The sequence below is a fragment of the Erpetoichthys calabaricus genome, chromosome 10 (assembly GCF_900747795.2).
Source record: "Erpetoichthys calabaricus chromosome 10, fErpCal1.3, whole genome shotgun sequence".
In the NCBI taxonomy this organism is placed as follows: domain Eukaryota; kingdom Metazoa; phylum Chordata; class Cladistia; order Polypteriformes; family Polypteridae; genus Erpetoichthys; species Erpetoichthys calabaricus.
In genome coordinates this window covers 125,703,244-125,722,577 of record NC_041403.2, presented here as the reverse complement: position 1 = coordinate 125,722,577, position 19,334 = coordinate 125,703,244, and the positions used below count along the sequence as shown (strand labels likewise).

Genomic DNA, 19,334 nt, shown 5'->3' with positions numbered 1-19,334 from the left:
GATATATCTGTGCAATATTTATTTAACAATGAAAATGTCTCAAATTGATCTATAATAACTGTATAATGTAAATCCCTACTCAAACAGTATGGTAATAGTGGAAAATACAGAGTTAAATAATTTGGTTAAAAAGAAGAAATATTCAGAAAAATCATCCACATTGAAATGTGAGTTTTTGCTTGTGAATTATTGGTTTTCATCTATCATATTTAAACATTCATTTTAATGAACCTCTGTTTACTTTTGGGACTTTTTTCTGCAACCACTTTTTACTTTGCAGTAAATCGTACCAAGAGGCTCAAGCAGTTGCTCCGACTGTAAATCTTGGATTTCACCAATAGATGGCAGCATTCTCTCAAAATTGTTGGCACAACTGAGCATAAATAGAGGCATAATGACTATAAACATTTTTCCAATTTTATTGTTTCATCCACTCACAAAAATACATCCTTTTCCTAGAATGAAATCTTTACTAGTCAAAAACATTAAGAAATGAAGAAATATTAGTAGACTGATGTGTCATGAAGCATGATTGGAAATCACAAATTTTTTGTGACAGAACATCTTTTATACTATCAGCACCAGTAATTATAGTAATACTTCAGAAATATTACTGGATTCTTATTACTAATTACAGCACCCTTCCAAGGTTTTAATGTAAATTAAAGCATACCATATTTTGTACAGGAGGGAGACAGACTATTTGCCAAAGGTTAACGTAGTAATTCCTTTACCTGTTCCAGTTTCATCATATTTTACCAAGTATAAAATGTATATATCATTACATCTTAAAAAAAAAATGGCATGACACATACTGTTTTAAAGGAAAGTTTCTAAGAACTCTGCTTGAAAGTTGTATAGTTATGGATATAAACCTTCATAAAACTAGTTATGTGTACTGAAACATTCAATTTTTAAGAGAGAAAAGTAGTATTAATTACATTTATCCTTGGACTGTCAATAATGGAAATAATGGGGGCAAAGGGCAAAAATACCCCCAAGATTAAAACATTTTCCAAGTAAAAAACCAACTGCGGGGCAAAAAAATGATCCCAAATTTATGTGTAACATTACTGATGATTTAGTAAGTACCTAGTAAGTCACTATCATACTAAAATTTAGCTTTAACACACTGATTCTATCTAATGTACTTTTTAAATGCTATAATTCATAAAATAGCAAGAGTGACCAGTGTAAATCTTCTGCAAATACAAACAATACACCACCACAAAAACAGCAGCCCATATTTGATAGGCCGATTTAAAAACTATTGAAAAAAATTAAAGTTACACTAGATAGAAACAGAAATGCATGGTTATATTCTAATTGACTGGCTAATGTTAGCTAAAATATTGTGTTAGCAAACCAGGTTATAAACTTGTATTGGTGGCTATTAAAGAGTGGTCTACAGATCAACTGTGGTCCACAAATTCACATCAGAGAAAAGTGAGACTTGAATCCTACAGAAACATCTGCCAATATAGATTTACTTTGGTATTTATTTACAATAATCAGACTGCTGCTGCCCAACCACCGTGGTACCAAATTCGCTTAGATCCATAAGGTGGGGGTCTTCTACAATCACTATTAATCACACTGTTGCACTTGTGGAAGTTAACTATAGTGTTCCATCAACTTTGATATGCATAGGAACGTGGAGATGAGGAATAATGAGAGTATGGGATTAATAAGCAAGAAATAGTTAAGCCTTTAATAATGAGCATCAAGAAAACAGTATTTTGTGTCCTTCATCACATTATGAACACAGGTACCTAGAGTAACTTTTCTGCTTTACAATAATTCTTTTATGAAGATGAACTAATGGTACTATATGCACATTCTATATCAAATACTACAAGGGGGTGTCAAACAGAACACAATAGGTGTAGGTTTTAATTTAACTATTTTATTTAATTGTTTTAATTATTAACAAAGTACTGCTTTCTAATGGTAATACACTGTTTGCATTAATTTTATTTACTTTTTAAGATTCAAACTCCTTTGTTTCCCTTGTCCTGATTTTATTTACTTTAAGACTCACAATCCTTCTTTCCCCCTTAACCAGCAACCAAACCAATTCATTAGCAGTAGTAACTGGTTACTAAATAAGTGTCGAGAACAAAAACCGTCACTGTGGGCTTCCAGGATCTGGGTTTTAACACCCCTGTACTACAATAACTTCCTTTAGTGCTGTTCTTTCATGGTCCACTCATGTGCTTTTGTTGTCACTGCCATCTTTTTTTAATATTACCTTTATGGCCAAGGGGTTGTTATGGTTACTTGGTGAAATTTGGGACTTTCAAACACTAAGCCAACAACACTGAATTCGAATTTTAAGTTTTTTTTTTTTAAACAAATATAGTAATTATAACAAATAGTTATGCTAACAAGTGACTTTTCGCTATACGTGTACTGATGTATATTTGGAGAATAAATTAATAAATAGAAGTTATAGAATCAGACAATTCAGTAACATGAAATCAGTGATCAGTATCAGACTTTTAAAAAAATCTGATCATAGAATCCCTACTAAGTGTTACTGACTTAGACAAGGAATGTTTTCCTTTGATTTAATCAATATATAGGTTATGCTTTGGCAACCTTCTGATATTAATTAAATCATTTCATTTTCACTATTATGATAAGGTAATATTTTATTTATTGTTTTGCAAAATAACACTTGAGAGACTCATCTGTCTGATGTTACATGTTTTAAATACCATGACAGGAGATGACGGTAAGAGCAGAGATTGCTGATGAACTTGCCATAGCTTTTCATAGTGCCAGCACCACCAGGCGGAACACTAATGGCTGTCAGAAAAAGGGGCAAGCACAACTGTGGTATAAAGTCAGCACTCAGTTAGTAAATGTGACATGGACTGCAATTTTTACTCATCTAAATTGACATGACGTGGTGAGAAAAATTAGCAAATCTGACATAGTCCATGACTAAAAGTGATATAAAATGACATCAACATTAAATCCATCTGCAGCTGAATGATTCTGAATTTCTCATCTGCTCCTCCCTGAATCCTGAATTAATGCAAGGCTATCATAGTCATGAGATTTGTGTTCACATTTGCACCAAAATGATGATGCATTTACTTTCTAACTTGCATGCTGACTTTAGCCAGTTTTCGTCATGCAAATGTGAGTGGTATTAAAGCCTGTTCCTAACCTCCCTTCCCCTCAAACATTATAGTGTACATAATGAACATCTTAAGTCTGCACAACCTTTCTTTTTTAAATTATTTTAAGTATATTGGAAGTTATTTGCCTTATCTTAATGACTGGACTTCAAATAACTGGTTTCAATTTAACAGAAGCACCTGCTTTTAATACAATTTAAATTCATCAATTGCTGACTTTGTTTATATTGGCTGTTATCTTGTAGATCTCTTGGCAGTTGAATTTTTGATGCAAATTAAATATTAAAATTACAGAGAATATTTTAATTTGTGTAATATGTAAAAAATTCTGTAATATCAAATCTAAACTTTATGATGCTAAATTATGTGAAAGCTGTAGATGTACTGATAACAGCAACATTCATTTTTCCATCTTAAGTTTCAAGTACATTCATATATTAATTATTGTTGGATTTTCAATTGTTGAGGATTTTTTTTTTAACTTTTGGAAAAATTACTGCAAAGTTTAAAATCACACATATTACAGGTTAAACAATTTATACATGACCACATGGTAAACTAATTACACTTTACGATAATGTACATAGTTTCAATACTAAAGCAATTGTTGAGGATTTTTTTTTTTAACTTTTGGAAAAATTACTGCAAAGTTTAAAATCACACATATTACAGGTTAAACAATTTATACATGACCACATGGTAAACTAATTACACTTTACGATAATGTACATAGTTTCAATACTAAAGTAAACTAGCAGGTACTGCACATAATTGCAAATTTGCTTTTCCACAATATAGTACTATATATCACTAATTAAATCTGTAAACTTATTTTTATTACAATAAAGGGGAAGAACAAGCTTATGTGACCTAAAATGCACTAGTGGGATGTTTTTACAGTTTATAAAGTGACCCAACATGAAAGATAACTGAGGGAGAGTCCAGCATGACTGGCGCTAAACAGATATGCCTGAGCAGACTATGCAAAGTTTCACAAATTACTCCAGACAAAAAACATTACAACTCAAACTGGATCCAATGTAGTTTAAGCATGTTTTTACAAATTTAAAGGGGTTCTTACTATGACACAGACCAACCAAAAGATTGAAATTTGGATGAATAAGATATCACATGGTAACAAAAAAGTGTTGTTGGTCTGTTTAAGGCACATTGTCTGTACATCTACACAAATACTTGTGGGTGGGTGAGAGCTAATATAACCTAGCAAGCTACAAAAAGACACATTACATGCACTTGAACGGACACCCCAGCAGTCAGCAGGAGTACTTGTATATATTACAAAGAGATACCAAGAACTTCACAGGGCAGGCTTCAAAAAATTTAAAAAGCAAGGATTTTCTTTTATTGTCCAAAAAGGAAAGAAAGCTGCATTCTAGGCAGAAAGCAGACCAAACCCATCATATCCAAGCCAGACAATAACAAACAGCAACAAAAACAGTCTGTGAGGAGTGGAATGTGTCTGTAGACCAGCCTTTGCTGCTCACTTGTGTGTGTGTGTAAGAAAGGTCATCGAGATTGTCAACATGTCGTTTTAAGATGCCTTAATGTAGATATTTCACTGACTCGAGGGTAGTAGTGTGGCCACTCCAGTCCTTTCATACTATGCATACAAAGTGCAACTGTGCTGGAGCTTATACTCAAAAAAAAAAAAAAAAAAAAAAAAATACCAAGTAACACATGGCATTGTTTTTTCTGAGTAACAAACTTAAATCTAGAGTGAGGCCATCTAGTTAAAGAAACTAACCCTAACAGTGATGGACTAATGAAATTAACATTTAATATTAATTCAAAATTAGTTCATTTTATCTCAAAGCTCCAAGTAATCAGAACATGTACATTTTAAATTTTTATCTTGCTTATAAATACAGTATGCATAGCTGATCATGGGTGGAAAGGCTTGGGAGGAATGCACCAGAGTTTCCACCAGAATGGTTACAAGAAAACCAACATCCATTGTGTACCTGTAAGAATAAGTTTGTCCAATTCTGCCTTTTAGACCAACCTTATGAAGGTATTACTAAAGGGGAATGCAAGGGTATAAGCAGATCAGCTAGTGTGTTTTCAGACAGCCTTTATACAGCTAGATAAATCATACATTTGGGTGCAAAATTCAACATCTATGTGTCATACTAAAACTGAAAGGAAGGCATACTGTAGTCAGAGCAAAAGGTTTACAATATAAATATACTAACAGCACAAATGCAGAAAAATGTGTTCATAGCACAAAATGCATGATATAAATCAGTGAAAGCAGCAGCTAAAAAGACTACCTTTCTAAAGGTATTCTCAGTTGCGTAAAAGTACTCAAAAGCACAATTAAAAAAAAAAAAACAAAAAAAAAAAACATACACACAAACATACAACCTTGCCAACTTTTTCCACCACTTTACCAGCTGCATGAAATGCTTGAGAAACACACATCTTCATTTTAATACAAAGTGAAACACAACTACGCCAAGGGCACATGGATTTATCTATCAACAGCCTCACATGACCTAATGTTTTACTGTCATAAAAAATGGATGAGTACTGTTTTCTTTAAACTAAACAAGAGAAAAAAAACAGACAATCTCAGAAATGAATTATAGATTCTTTAATAAATATGGGTAGAAGTAAAGAATCTGGGGGTCATTTATTCAGAGAGAGAGAGAGAGAGAGAGAGAGAGAGAGAGAGAGAGAGAGATTAGGTTGGGAGCACAATAGCGCGTTGCCACACCCACCAGTTGAAGAACCACATGGATTGGGACCAGAGTGCAGCCATGCAATGGGTGACACCTCAGAACCATACTGGAACACTGGAGTGCCAGTCCTGCCACCAACCCCGAAGATAAGTTGGAGGACCTGCATGCAAGGCTGGAAGCAGATTAACTTCATACCTGGGACGAAGCAACTGCAGGTTAAGGGCCTTGTTCAAGGGCCCAATGAGTCACTTCTGATGTTTATGGAATTTGAATCAGCAACCTTTCCGACTGCCAGAACAGATCCCTAGCCTCAGAAGCACCACTCTGCCCATACACGAGAGGTTGCCAAAAAAGAAGCTACCTACTACTGAAACAAATCCATGTTATACACTCATAGAATTCAGCAAAAAGTTTGACAGTGAACTCATTTCACCGTAGGAAAGAAAAGGTTTTATAGTCAGAAGAGGCCAAGACAGACCTTTTTGACAAAATTTCAAAGAAATAAATGGCAGTGTTAACATTTGCACGACAATATTTAAGAAAATGCTATACTTATGTATGTAGTGAAAACACTATGCTATCAGGCATTGAAAAACAATGAATACTGTAAGAGAACCTATTTCAAACTGCTTATATAAAAAAAAAAAAAAAAAAAGAACATCTGAGTTAAAAGTTAACCTTTCAGCATGACAATGATCCCCAAAACGCAGGCGAAAGTAAACTTAAGACAACAAGGTGAATGTCCTACTATTAATTGCCCTGTCAAAGGCATAACATCTTTTTGAAAATGACAGCTGAAATGAAAGTGAAACCATTTTACCTGAAAAAATACTGTAAATAATATTTTAATCTTTCTTCTCACTTAATTCAAGTCAGCTGGACAGGAAATAAACACAATGAACTCAAAAAAACTAACTTTCTGTCTGAAATACGGAAATACTTGCTTTGAGCAAAACACGCCAGCAGATTATATGTAAATTGGATTAAGCAGGTTTGAGAATGTTGTTACACATCACCCTCCCAATCACCTCTATTCAATTTAAAGTTTCCAGTTTACCTAACATGTACATCTTCAAGATCAGGAAGGAAAACTCGGCATTGCCAGTGATCAGGTTTTAAACATTATTCTGGCACCAACTATCATGCCAGTATACTATACCGCTTAACAGTAAGACTACTTGTGTACTGATCTCTCTTTCCTTTTTCTTATCTTAGTTAATCCATTTTAGTGACACAGGTAGTTGAAACCTACAAGAGCGAGATCACTGGTGAACCAAAAACTTCCACTAAAGTAAAGGTAGTGTGCCATTGAAACCCACAAGGATAACACAAACGTGAAATAAGGTACACACAGAAACTTCATGAAATACATCATTTCAAATACAACCAGCGCAAAGGTTATTTATGAATCCAAACAGAATCATCAAATAAGCTGACCACTAGACCCATATTATAAACCTTACTGTAACAACTTCATTTATAATACTATAAACAAAATGGGTAAAAACTCAACTACACAGTAACAATAAATGTGTCTTTAATCCCAGATCTCAATCAAATTATTATTTAAAAACAAATTGCTACAGATGCCTGAGCAGACAAACTTAAAGGATGTATATACTAATGATGGCATGAATTTGACTACCTTTTAAAGACATGTTATTTCAGAACTCATGAAGCAATATCACTAAATTATTAAAGAGACATTATGTAGCTCATACATCCTGTAGTGCAACTTGCTCAGGCACCTCGGGTCCATTTTGGAATTTCATAAATCAAGCAGATAATATAACTATTTATGCCAATGTGTAATGTATTCAAAAGTATCAAAAGACCTTTCAGAAGCAAAATTCAATTCTTAAAATTCAATGCTATTTTTCATCAGTTTTTTGCTAAAGCTGAGCTAGAATCTCAGTCACTAAACAAATGAAAGGAGCAGTTTAACTCTAAAAGAACTAATTGCAAAAGTAGTTTGAACAGAGTCCCTTCATCATAATGACACACTAAGGGCTTTCATAAATGTTTCAGAGCTTCCCAGACCTCCAAGATTTCCCGCCCAACCCGGCTTAGTCCTCAAAGAGCACATTTGTGCTTGGTACAAGAAAAAAAAAACTGCATAGACAAACACTCTGAAAATGAAGGAATTTTCCAAATTTAACAACCATAGAAGCCACTTTATAATTTGGCTTTCAGTGGTTTCAAATGGTGCCTTTGTATGGTTTGGGTAAAACCACCAAACAGACGCCAAGACAAATCAACACATGTACCAAAATCAGCATGATCATTAAAAAGTGCCAATTTTAGACATCTTTCTTTAAAATGAAATTTTGTAACACAAAAATGCTCACAGTTAGACAAGATTGCAAGATACGGAATGGAGTTGTGTGACCATAAAACTAACTTTCCTATTCCATAGTGAAATGGCACAGAAATGTGAATGTGAAGGATATTTTAGAAATTCAAAGGGACCCTTTATGTCAAGACATTCTAATCCCACTCAAACAAAACTAGAGAATATTGCACAACATGAGAGTAGAGCATAAAATAAAAAAAAGACTAGGAAAAAGGCTGCATTTTGCTATATACACCTAAGTGGGAAGACAGTGTTTGTTATTTACCTAGCATAAGAAACAATGATGCTTACAACAGCATTTAAAAATGTACAGCAAAATAATTTCCTTTGGATGTTAATAAGAAAGGCATAAACTTATTTTTAAATGCAGGACAAGGTGGTGCTGTCAAGCTGCTACAATGTCAAAATGACTGCAAGAATATCAAACTGCACATAAAGCTGCCTTACTAATGCTCATTTCACACTAGGGTTCACTATACCCATCCCCAAATGGCAAAATGTTTTGAGTACAGACATGACAGCATCTAAGTTCTAATTTTTTTTTCTTCTACTGTCAAGTGGATGTGAACAATGTATGTGCTGTTAAGTGCCACAAAGCTAGAACACATGATTGACAACCAGGGTTGTGGTCTCCTGTGAAGCAGCAAAACGGCCAACACACTTTCAATATGCTATTCGACGATTTCTGAAACAAAATCACAACACTTGCGCTATCATTGAAAATGTCATAGCTTACAGTTAACAAAAGCAGCTTCATTGTAGCTAGGTGTTTTTATTGCAATGGGTGCAGTATTTTGCACTGATTATGTTGGGAAAAATGGACACTGCTGCAAATTGCATTTTTATGTTGGTAAAAACATGTTCTGTTTTTTTACAAACTGAATGTAGAGTCTATTCAGTCAGTTAGGCATATCGGGCATGAAGGAGCCAAAACTCAGCTGAGATATTCCAGACCTCCTGGAAATTCCCAGAACAACAACAGGTAGCCTAAATAAATTGATGAAAAACCAACAAAGTTCTTTAGTGCAAACACACAGAATTAGACCTCTTAAAGGGACATAAAATACAGTCTGTACATCATATTCATCACTTACAAGGTTTAATATATTTGTCATGTGTCATGTCAATACACATAATGACGGCTCAGTGATATGAATTACTACATACTTGAGTCGTGAATTAGCTGGTTTTGCTGCATTTTCCTACTTGATCAAAGGTCGCCCTAACTACCTCATTAGGTATGTGCAAATATTGCAAAATCTGAAAATATCCAAAGTCTGAAATACTTCTGGTCCCAGGCATTTCGGATTAGGAATACTCAACCTGTAATTCACCTGGTTTAAGATGCAAATTCGTTCTAGTAATGTTATGAGTTTCATATGTTAATTATTAAAACTCAGCTAAATAATTTACCAAGGAGTAAAAGCAAACTCAATGTGCAGATTACAGATGAAAAGTAAAGAAAATGCATAAATGAAGAATTTTACTAGTAAACACTTCTTTAAGGTAAACATCCATTAATTTTGGCCTATCTTAAAGGTCCTTTGTCCTGCGTATGACATTAAACTGCATCTGGCCTTGCAAGTGGTCCTCCAACTTGCTGGGAAATTATGGGGTTTGGTGGCAGGATTGTCACTCCAGCCACGGTTATATATTATAAAAAAAAAAAAAAAAAGCTTCACACAGCTCTGAGACGACACACAGGACTCCTTTCTGCTCTCTGCAGGAGTAGCTCTGCTGCAGCCATCTAAAGGAAGGATGCTTGCATTATGAAAGGGATTGGGAAAGCCCTCGGGACCCCCTTCACAGAAAGAGTCAAAACTGTCGGAGAGCCAATAGGGTCAGACCTGTTGGGGATCAGAACTGCTGTAGTGCTGAGGCGTTACCTGCTGCACGGCAGCACTCGGGTCTCAATTTTGATACTCTTCTGATTGTGTCTTGATACGACTCCTTTCAACAAGCGTATGAGAGACTCAAGATTATGGTACTCTCTGGATGCCTTGTCTGTTGTCTCAGCGGTGAGTGATGTCTTAGTGAGGGAGACATTTTACTTGCAACTTTGCTCGGTGCTTGATGGGTTCCCACGAGATGACACTCCCTCTGGTCATGAGTGACTTCAATGCAGCCACTGGCACTGACAGGGCTGGCTATTAGGATTGTGTCGATCCCTATTGGTCTGGTGACCGTGGTGAAAGTGGCTTTATGTTTCTTAACTTTGCAAAAGGTCAGGGGCTGCGAATCATCCAAGTCTTTAGATTCCTGGGGCCTCATGCATAACGGCGTGCGTAGAATTCACACTAAAATGTGGAGTACAGACAAAAATGGAAATGTGCGTATGCACAAAAAAATCCAGATGCATAAATCTGTGCATACTCCAACTTCCACGTTCTTCCGCTACATAAATCCCGGTCAGCGTAAAAAGTAATGTGCGTGCACGTGCCTGCTGCCACTCCCCAACTCCTCCCAGAATTACGCCTCTTTGAATATACAAATCAATATAAATAGGCCTTAAGCTCAGCGTTCTGTGAAAAGACAATGGCAAAAGCACAGGGGAAAATAGAAGAAGTTCAGCGAATACCAAGTGGAGGCAAGGAAAAATGTGTTATTTGTTGGTTTAAACAGTGGTATAAACAACAAAAGGAAGTTGACTGAGTGACAGTGTGTCGGAGAAACTCGAAAGTTCATGTTCACAAAGTCGCACAGTGTCCAAAATAAAAAAAGTTGTCAGATATCAATGTTGCAGTGAAAAGGCGAGTCGTAGCCCACCATCATTTGAGAGTCAAATGGAAGCTCATTAGGGTACAGAGAAAAGACAAAAAATAGGCACACAGTGGCAAAAAAGCTCAAAATGTCAATTTTAATCTCGAAATTTCCATTTTAATCACGTAGTTTATTTTGTCATTAAAGTAGAACATCATAAACTTCATCTTAAAATCGTTTAATTTACTAGTTTCTCAAATACCATTGTAACTAAAGTACCACGTTAAATGCTTTGTATTGTATGTGTTTTTCCATGTGCTCTGTGTGTGAATCACTACGTGCTTCTTAAATGAGCTTTCTCTTCCTACGACAGGACACAGAATCCATTATATTCATGATATTACAGCTCTCTGAATAAATTAAATACTGAGATGTAAACCTGATACCATTTTCATGATCAGAATTAAAGCATACTAGCCAACCCGCGGCGTACCATACGCCGCATAATCAGGCCTCTTTTTTTTAATGATTTTTAAGCACAGGGAGAAAATTAACATTTGAAAAATGGGTAATGTAATAAATCACCAAGAAAAGTAACATTGTAACAATGCACGGAACGAACCAACACACAATTGTCCGTGACTGAAAACTGGCCTACCGCTATCGCGCCTTCTCCTCCCAGACCTAGGGATGGGGGTGGACGGCGCTCGGGCAGAGTCCACATGCACCGCGCTTTTCTATATATAATCCACCAAGTTACCCGACCACGGTAGTAGCGTGGGGTAGTATGTACAAAGGGCAGGGACGTAATCAGTGCGAGCGTATGACACGCAGTTACTGGTAATTCCCCGGTTTGCAGCACGAATGGGGTTCAACGGCTTACACACGCTTTTCTGCGCCGGATAGACGCACGTTGATCCATTCAGTGTAGCGCACGTGCTGTTACCTGATGCAGGAATCTGTATAACATTGAAAGAAGTGTTATTTCAATGAAATACATTTGAAGCGGTGGCCATGGAAGGCAAATGAACAGTCAACGCGGCTTACAGCTGGATTGATGCCGTGTTTTGTGTCACCCGACCATGGTAGTATCGGGGGGGTTGTATCGGAGGTTGGGTATAAAGGGTAGGGACGTAATCAGTGGGAGCGTATGAACCGGACTTCCTGGGAATTCCTCGTTCGTGGGGAACAAATGCAAGCCCCGGTTGATCCATTCAGTGTAGTGCGCGTGCAGTACGGGACATCCAGGGGCATCAGAGACCTGTTAATGCTCAATATCATGCATAATTATTTATTGAATGCTAAACACTTCCGGAAAGACACAGTTGTCTAAAACGAGTTGGTCTGAGAATACAACAGAAAGTGAATGAAAAGATGGAACTCTGGAGAGAGCAACATTTTTACAGTGTTACCAATTGTGCATATTAAATCTTGAAATCCTTTGAGTAACTAATTAACTAACACCCACCCACTCAGTTTGTGTGAAAAAAATGCGCCCGTTCTTTCATCATTTTGTTGCAGCCAATCAAAGACTTGCTGATCAGGTTTTCTAGACTCAATATACATTGGCTTTTCACTCAGCGCGGGGGTGCGCATTCATCTCGGATTATTACATCCTGCTAGACTAATCTGCTACATGGCTGCGTTTGAAAAACCGACTTATCCCTGATGAGTTTCACCGGCATTAATGATTAGGAATCTGGTTGGAACAAAACCCTGCAGCCACAGGGGTTCACTAGGACTGAGTTTGGGAAACACTGCTGAACACAGACGAAACCGACTCAGATGAGGAGTTGGGGCGGGCAAAGTAGTTGCAGCTATTGATTATTCAGTGTTGTTTGCCTGGGTGTCTGATCTGCGTTGACTGACATGGCTATTTTCTGTGTATCCCATTGTTGTCTTCTGGCAGTGTGAATGCCTCGAGAGACAGGGCGTCCTTGTGTGGTGAATTGTTGCAGTTTGTGACCACGTCGCCGAAGTTATCCCAATGCTGGCAAACAAAGCCAACAGCCATGTTGTGAAGTTTGAGAGCAACAGTTTCATCAATGACAGTTTTCCAAAAAAACCCGACTGATAGGCAGGTTTTCGATGGGGGACGCGGTCGGTGTCGTAACCGAAAATAATAATGAAATGTCAACGTGGCTCAGAGGTGTATGTGGACTCAAAGCACAGACGAAAGGGACTAACTGGGTGGTCGGTGGGTTTTTGCGTCCGGGCACATGAGCAGGCAGTGTGAATGCCTAGAGAGCGAGGGTAGACGCGGGCCGGGAAAAAAGGAGTGTTGGTGGGTGGGGAAACGTCTTCCGTGTTCCTGCAGGACCATCTAAGAAGACACATGTTTGTCGCGGATGCGAATTGCTGTATGTAGCGTGTAAAACAGTTTGCTATGGTGCACGCGGTCGTGCTTCGTAACCGAAAAGTCAACGTGGCTCAGAGGTGCATGTGTATTGTAGCCCTGCTGAACATAAATGATGTCGTTTTTTCAGACTTGTCGCGCCTGAGTTGGTGGGCGTGGCTCTGCGAGTTGTCGTCGTATCCAATGGTCTTGGGTGTCTTACTTGTCGGCGGCTTAGTGAATCCACACCCCTTCCGGCGTGCTTTCCATGGGTGGCTACTTGTCTTCCGGCTTAGTGAATTAAATATATAGATTATTAAACATGGGAACACAGTGGCGCAGTGACAGTAACGAGCTGGCGCCCCATCCAGAGATTGTTCCTGCCTCATGCAAGATGCTTGCTGCGCCGTGCGCGACCTTCGGTGAAATAATTTACAGTACTGTCTCTTTCAAACGTACTAACCCCCAATTCCTGTCCTTGCTTTTCTTTCTATAAGTACCCAATTGCCACACAATCAGCTCTGTAATAGATGTCAAGCCATCTGTAAGCTTGGAATGCAGATTCTTGAAAACTTTTAAGGAACATTTAAAAAGTTTACTTTTAAATGATTTAAATGATGTTAAATGATGTTAAAATGATTTAAATGATGTTAAAATTGTATCTGTATAATGTAAAAAACATTTTGCTGCATTTCATCTTAAAAATGATATCGTCATCATATGTAAATACACACTTTATAAAGTGGCTCAGGTTGTGCAATATTATAACTGTATTGCACGTTTACAGTAAGGTAATTGTACTTATAGGTACAAACAGTTCTACAAGGAGCACTTGATGGACTGATTGTGTGCGTTTAGAGCTCTTGGGATGAAACTATTTGTAAACCGAGAGGTCCCTATAGGAAAGGCTTTGAACCGTTTGCCGTATGAGAGCAGTTCAAATAGCGCATGGCTGAGGCAGCGTGTGCTTGATGCTGTATACCGATAATTCTCTTTCTGATCAGCTGCTTGAGAGCTGTGATTTCACACTCAGATACAGTGGGATAAATACCTGAGAGTAACAATGCTAAAACAGTTATGGTATTTGGAATAGTGTGGCCATTCCATGGACCATTATATTGTTATGGGTTGATTACAATCAAATGCCTTAAACTAATCAACAATATGCGGTTAATTTCAGTGTATTTGATAAAGCCGTCATGGATGTGCATCTAAAAAAGAAAGGGAAACAACACTGGAACAAAAGCACTGCTTTGATGCTGGGTCCCGCCAGTTTGCAAACCCGAGCAGAGAACTTGCATACGCCAAGGATTGAGTTGGTGTGAAAATGTGCGTGGCTTTACAGCAAGTTTAGTTTTAATACACTGCAATGCGAGTGTGGAAACGGGCGTACACACCGTTTATACATGAGGCCCCTGGTGCTTTCTGTCTTGCTATATGGTTGTGAGATATGGACGCTATCCAGTGTCCTCAGATGAAGACTGGACTCCTTTGGTACGGTATGTCTTTGGAGAATCCTTGGGAACCACTGGTGTCGAATGAGCAGTTGCTCACTGAGTCCTGAATGAGGCACACTACCTGCATTGTGAGGAAGCGTCAGTTACGGGACTACGACATGTAGTGCGATTCCCAGAGGATGATCTGGCTTTTGGGATCCTCGTTGTTGAGGACATGAGTGGCTGGACCAGGTCAAGGGGACACCTACGAAACACCTGGCTGGGGCAGATAGAGGGTGGGTGGGACTGGACCGTGCCTCTTCCCTTGGTTGCCAACCAGGATCCCAAGCTGTTTTGTCATTTGGTGGGTGAGGCAACGCACTGTAACAGTGAATGCTCCCCAACATGATCTGACAGCTCCGCCAGTACTTTTTGATTTTTTTTTTTTTTTGCAAGTCATTTTTACATTTTTTTTGGACACAATTACAAATTGTAAACAAGCCGAGTATTTATACTGTAAAGCTCATCACCTTCACCCAAATATCTCAACTCTAATAAGCAAAGTGGATGACTCAAATCCAGTTTAACTCTGTTCTATTAAACCTTCGGGTTTTAATTATATGACCTAGAACAGCTCAGAAATTCGGTATGTGACAGTGAACTCAAGTTCTAAGCATCTAACTTTTTTACTACATAAAATAAACAATGTTCAGCTTGGGGTCTAAGTATATTCCTTCTTTATTTTAATAACATTTACATTTCAAAGCTGCACAAATCATGGTTAAACCTTTTACATCTTTCACCCTTCCAACACATATCAGTGCTAACTCTATCAAGGTGGTGGGCTTCCATAACGACATAGATATAATATTAAAAAAAAAATTAAAGATAATCAGGAAACATTATCTAAATCTGAGATATTACCCAACTAGTTGGCGCAGTGGTAGTGCTGCTGCCTCGTAGTTAGGAGATCTTGGGTTTGTGTCCCAGGTCCTCCTTTTGTGCACAGCCCTTCGAGCAGTGACAAAAGTGCTATATACAGTTAGGTCCATAAATATTTGGACAGAGACAACTTTTTTCTAATTTTGGTTCTGTACATTTCCACAATGAATTTTAAATTAAACAACTTAGATGCAGTTGAAGTGCAGACTTTCAGCTTCAACTCTTTTAGGGCTAATTTTTTTTTGTTTCTTTTCTCCCAGGGCTGAATATTTTTCCAAAAACTAACATTTTTTAAAAAAGAACACAAAGCAATTGTTTAACATATCAAATCAACAAAAAATATTTACTTTTGACAAATGTTACTGTCTTGCATGTTGTATGAGCCTGAATTCTCTATGATTTCACATACATATCACATACATTTTACACAGCAAAGTCTGATCTCGCTCAAAGCAGCCAATTTCAGTCATTGCCACATTGCACTCCTTACAATATGTGTTGTTTTGATGCCTATTTTTCAATTGTCTGTTGCTGCACTCTCTCACATATATTGTCAGTGTGTACTGTACAGAGACAAGTCACCCATTTGCCATCGTGCCATGCCACTGCCACCAAGTTTTCTGCCTGCATGAAAACCGTATTGTCACCTCTTTTCATCTTCTGAAACTTTATGAACTTTATGTATGGCATTATAGCCTGGCTCACCCCATGGGATTTGCTTCTGTTTATTACAGAAGTGAATAAAACTTTGCAGCAGCACGTACCTAAGCCACCAGGGGACAAAACACGTTTGGACCAATGCTCCCTGAAGTTATATCACCAGTTCTGTCCCATCTCTATTTGTAATGCCACAGCACGCTTCATCTAGTCTTTCGTTGTGGGTTTCCACTTTGAAAAACAAGAATGCGATGCAAACGCAGCCCGCGATTCAAAAAAAATCTCTGCCTACCTGTTTGTCTCGTCTGACAGTAGCTGAAAAGCAGCATCAGGAGAGAGCAGCCTGAAGTACAGCAGCTGGTGATCTGTCGTGTCCAACAGCAAGCCATGCCGTCTTGTAAACTCCGGTAGCCAGATCGGCTCTCAACGGATCAATGTCTGTGTATTTATCCCATGCGAACCTTGCCGTAGATGCATCGGCTGCGCGAAGGCACTTAACTGGCAGCAGATCCGCTGGCGCGGCATCGGCTGGTGTCTGATCAGCTGATGCCTGCTTCTCACTCTCTTGCTCGATCTCCTGATCACTGCCAATAAAATCCGATTCTGAAAAATCAAGAGTTCGACTCCGCGATAATGCGCAAAACATCGTCTGCCGAGTGTTTTCTTTTCTGCACTTGCTTCGCTGCCTTTTCACATGTCGGTGCCATCTTGCCTTTGTTTACATTTCACAACTCACGCACACGCAAGGTTTAGTTGCCGAGTCAACGAGTCTAGCATTCCTCCAAGCACAGAGGGAATGCCTGTGACGTGACAGTGAGATTTGTCGCCATTAACACTAGAATTACCAGAGCCTACGAAAAAACTCGTATATCCGGCCCACCTTAAATTGCTTCTTAAAACCTTTCTCACCTCTCCGCCAGCGTCTTTTGTCATCTAAATGTACTGATAAAGACATGCTGCCAGCAGCTGGCTATTCCATCCCCCCAACGACTTAGAACGTAAACAGGCTTTTCCCAGCTCATGCCTTGATTGATTACCTGGGAGTGAAGTGGAGTTTTAGAGTAGAAATAATAAGATTGTTATTTGAAACACACAGATTACTGTAGAAATGCAACACATATGAAATGCGTGTAAACAAATTGTTAAAACAGAAACGTGTTATATATTCTAGTAGCAATTGACAAAATGTAGGCATAAACTATATAATGTATGAAGCCTGAATTCCAAATATCAAAGAAACACTTTCACAAAAGGTACAAAAAAAAGCCACCGCCAAAAAAACCCGCCTTAGTGTGAGACATTGATATGAATTAACTATCGCTGCTTCCGTGGCGTAACAGTATCAGTCGCTGACTGGGAATCAGAAAGTCATGAGTTCGATCTTGCACAACTCCCATTTGAGAAGTGTTCTTATTTTCACTATTTTAGAATAAAAAGATACATTTGATTTCAGTCTGTAACAGCTGGTGTAATTTATGATATTTGTAAGGGTTAGCTTTATTTTTTTAAAATTCACTTTTCATTGTCTCAGTCGCATTCAGGATCCATCCCTACCGCCCCCCACCTGACACTGCTGTTTTTACATAAAGACGCTCTATAGTTCTGCAGTGTATCACGATACATACGACCGCGTGTTTTTTTCCCCCAATATTGCCAGTCCCCACATGTTGCTGTATGCTGTTTCTTTTGTACTCCAGGACATGCAGAGGAAAGCATAGTAAAGAGCAGTAACTTCAGTGCCATATGCAATCATCAGACACTCCCCATCTGATGCTGTTTTCACATAAAGACGCGCTAAAGCCCTGCAGTGTACTTGTGACTGCATTGTCGTACCAATGCTTGCGAACTGAAGTGTCTGCATGCACTTTTCGTGGCATTATACGTGTATTTTTTGAGCATGCCCATGTAGCTCAAACACAGGAACATATGTTGATGTAAAAGTATAACAAAACAAGTGCACTTTTATTCAAGACTATAACCGAAGAAAAAAGAAAGCAAGTTACAGTAGGCGGTTGATATGACAGCTTGCATGGTGGAATGCTAAGAACTGCTGATTTCCATTCTGTGCTATATAACTTAACATTTGAATCTGATGATTGCATATAGCAGGGGTGTCAAACTCATTTTGGTTCAGGGGCCACATACAGCCTAATTAGATGTCAAGTGGGCCGGAGCAGTATTCATAACATAATTACCTATAAATAATAGTAAGTCCATGTTTTTTCCCTTTGTTTTCGTGCAAAGAAGTACAAGTACATTAGAAAATCTTCATATTTAATGAAATGTTTTACAAAACATATCAACATATCAAAACATATAAACAACCTCAGATTTCTTAAAACAAGTGTTTGCACAAATACAAACAAAACTTTAAGTCAGAGGTATTTGGAACTGAAAAATATAGTACTGCACCTTAAAATTTATGGCATTACATGAACAATAGGATTCCACCAAACCAAACTCTTTTGTAGTGAAGCTGTTAACTTACATTAAATTTAACATTTTTTAACTATTTCTACAGCAAGAATTCATTTTCACAGAACTGAATTCTTTAAGTGCAATCGGTGTCTGAAGCAATATTGTAAAGGAGTTAATCACATCTAGACTACTTTGTTTTTGCTCCTGAAACTTGGCATCTTTTGGTCTGCACAAGTGCATCAATATCAGGTGTCATGTCCTGACTAGTAGCCAATCTCAGAATGTCATCTAAGTGCTTGTTTGTGAGCCTTGAGCGCAATTTTGTTTTATTGATGTTCATTACTGAGAAAACTTGTTCACAAAGGTAGGTTGTCCCAAAAATGCACAAAATTTTTGCAGCCAGGGCTGTTAATTTGGGGTACCCTGGCAAGAGATATTGATAAAATGTGTCCAAGCCCACTGAGGCAAACTTGCCCTTCAAATCTGCATCACATTGCAAATCAATTATCTCTAGTTGGATGTCGACAGGGACATCAGAAGCTTTGACTGTGAAGGGTGAGCGAAAAACTGCAAATTCTTTCTCGAGTTCACCAAAGATCTGAAACCGTTTCTCAAACTCACACAGCAATCCTGCAATCTTGT

General features: G+C 38.0%; 1 protein-coding gene across 2 annotated transcripts in view; it reads right to left on the bottom strand.

Moving 5' to 3' along the window:
* Positions 1-19,334, bottom strand: part of mtss1 (MTSS I-BAR domain containing 1) — a 227,409-nt gene that overhangs the window by 32,379 nt on the left and 175,696 nt on the right. The window lies entirely within an intron of this gene.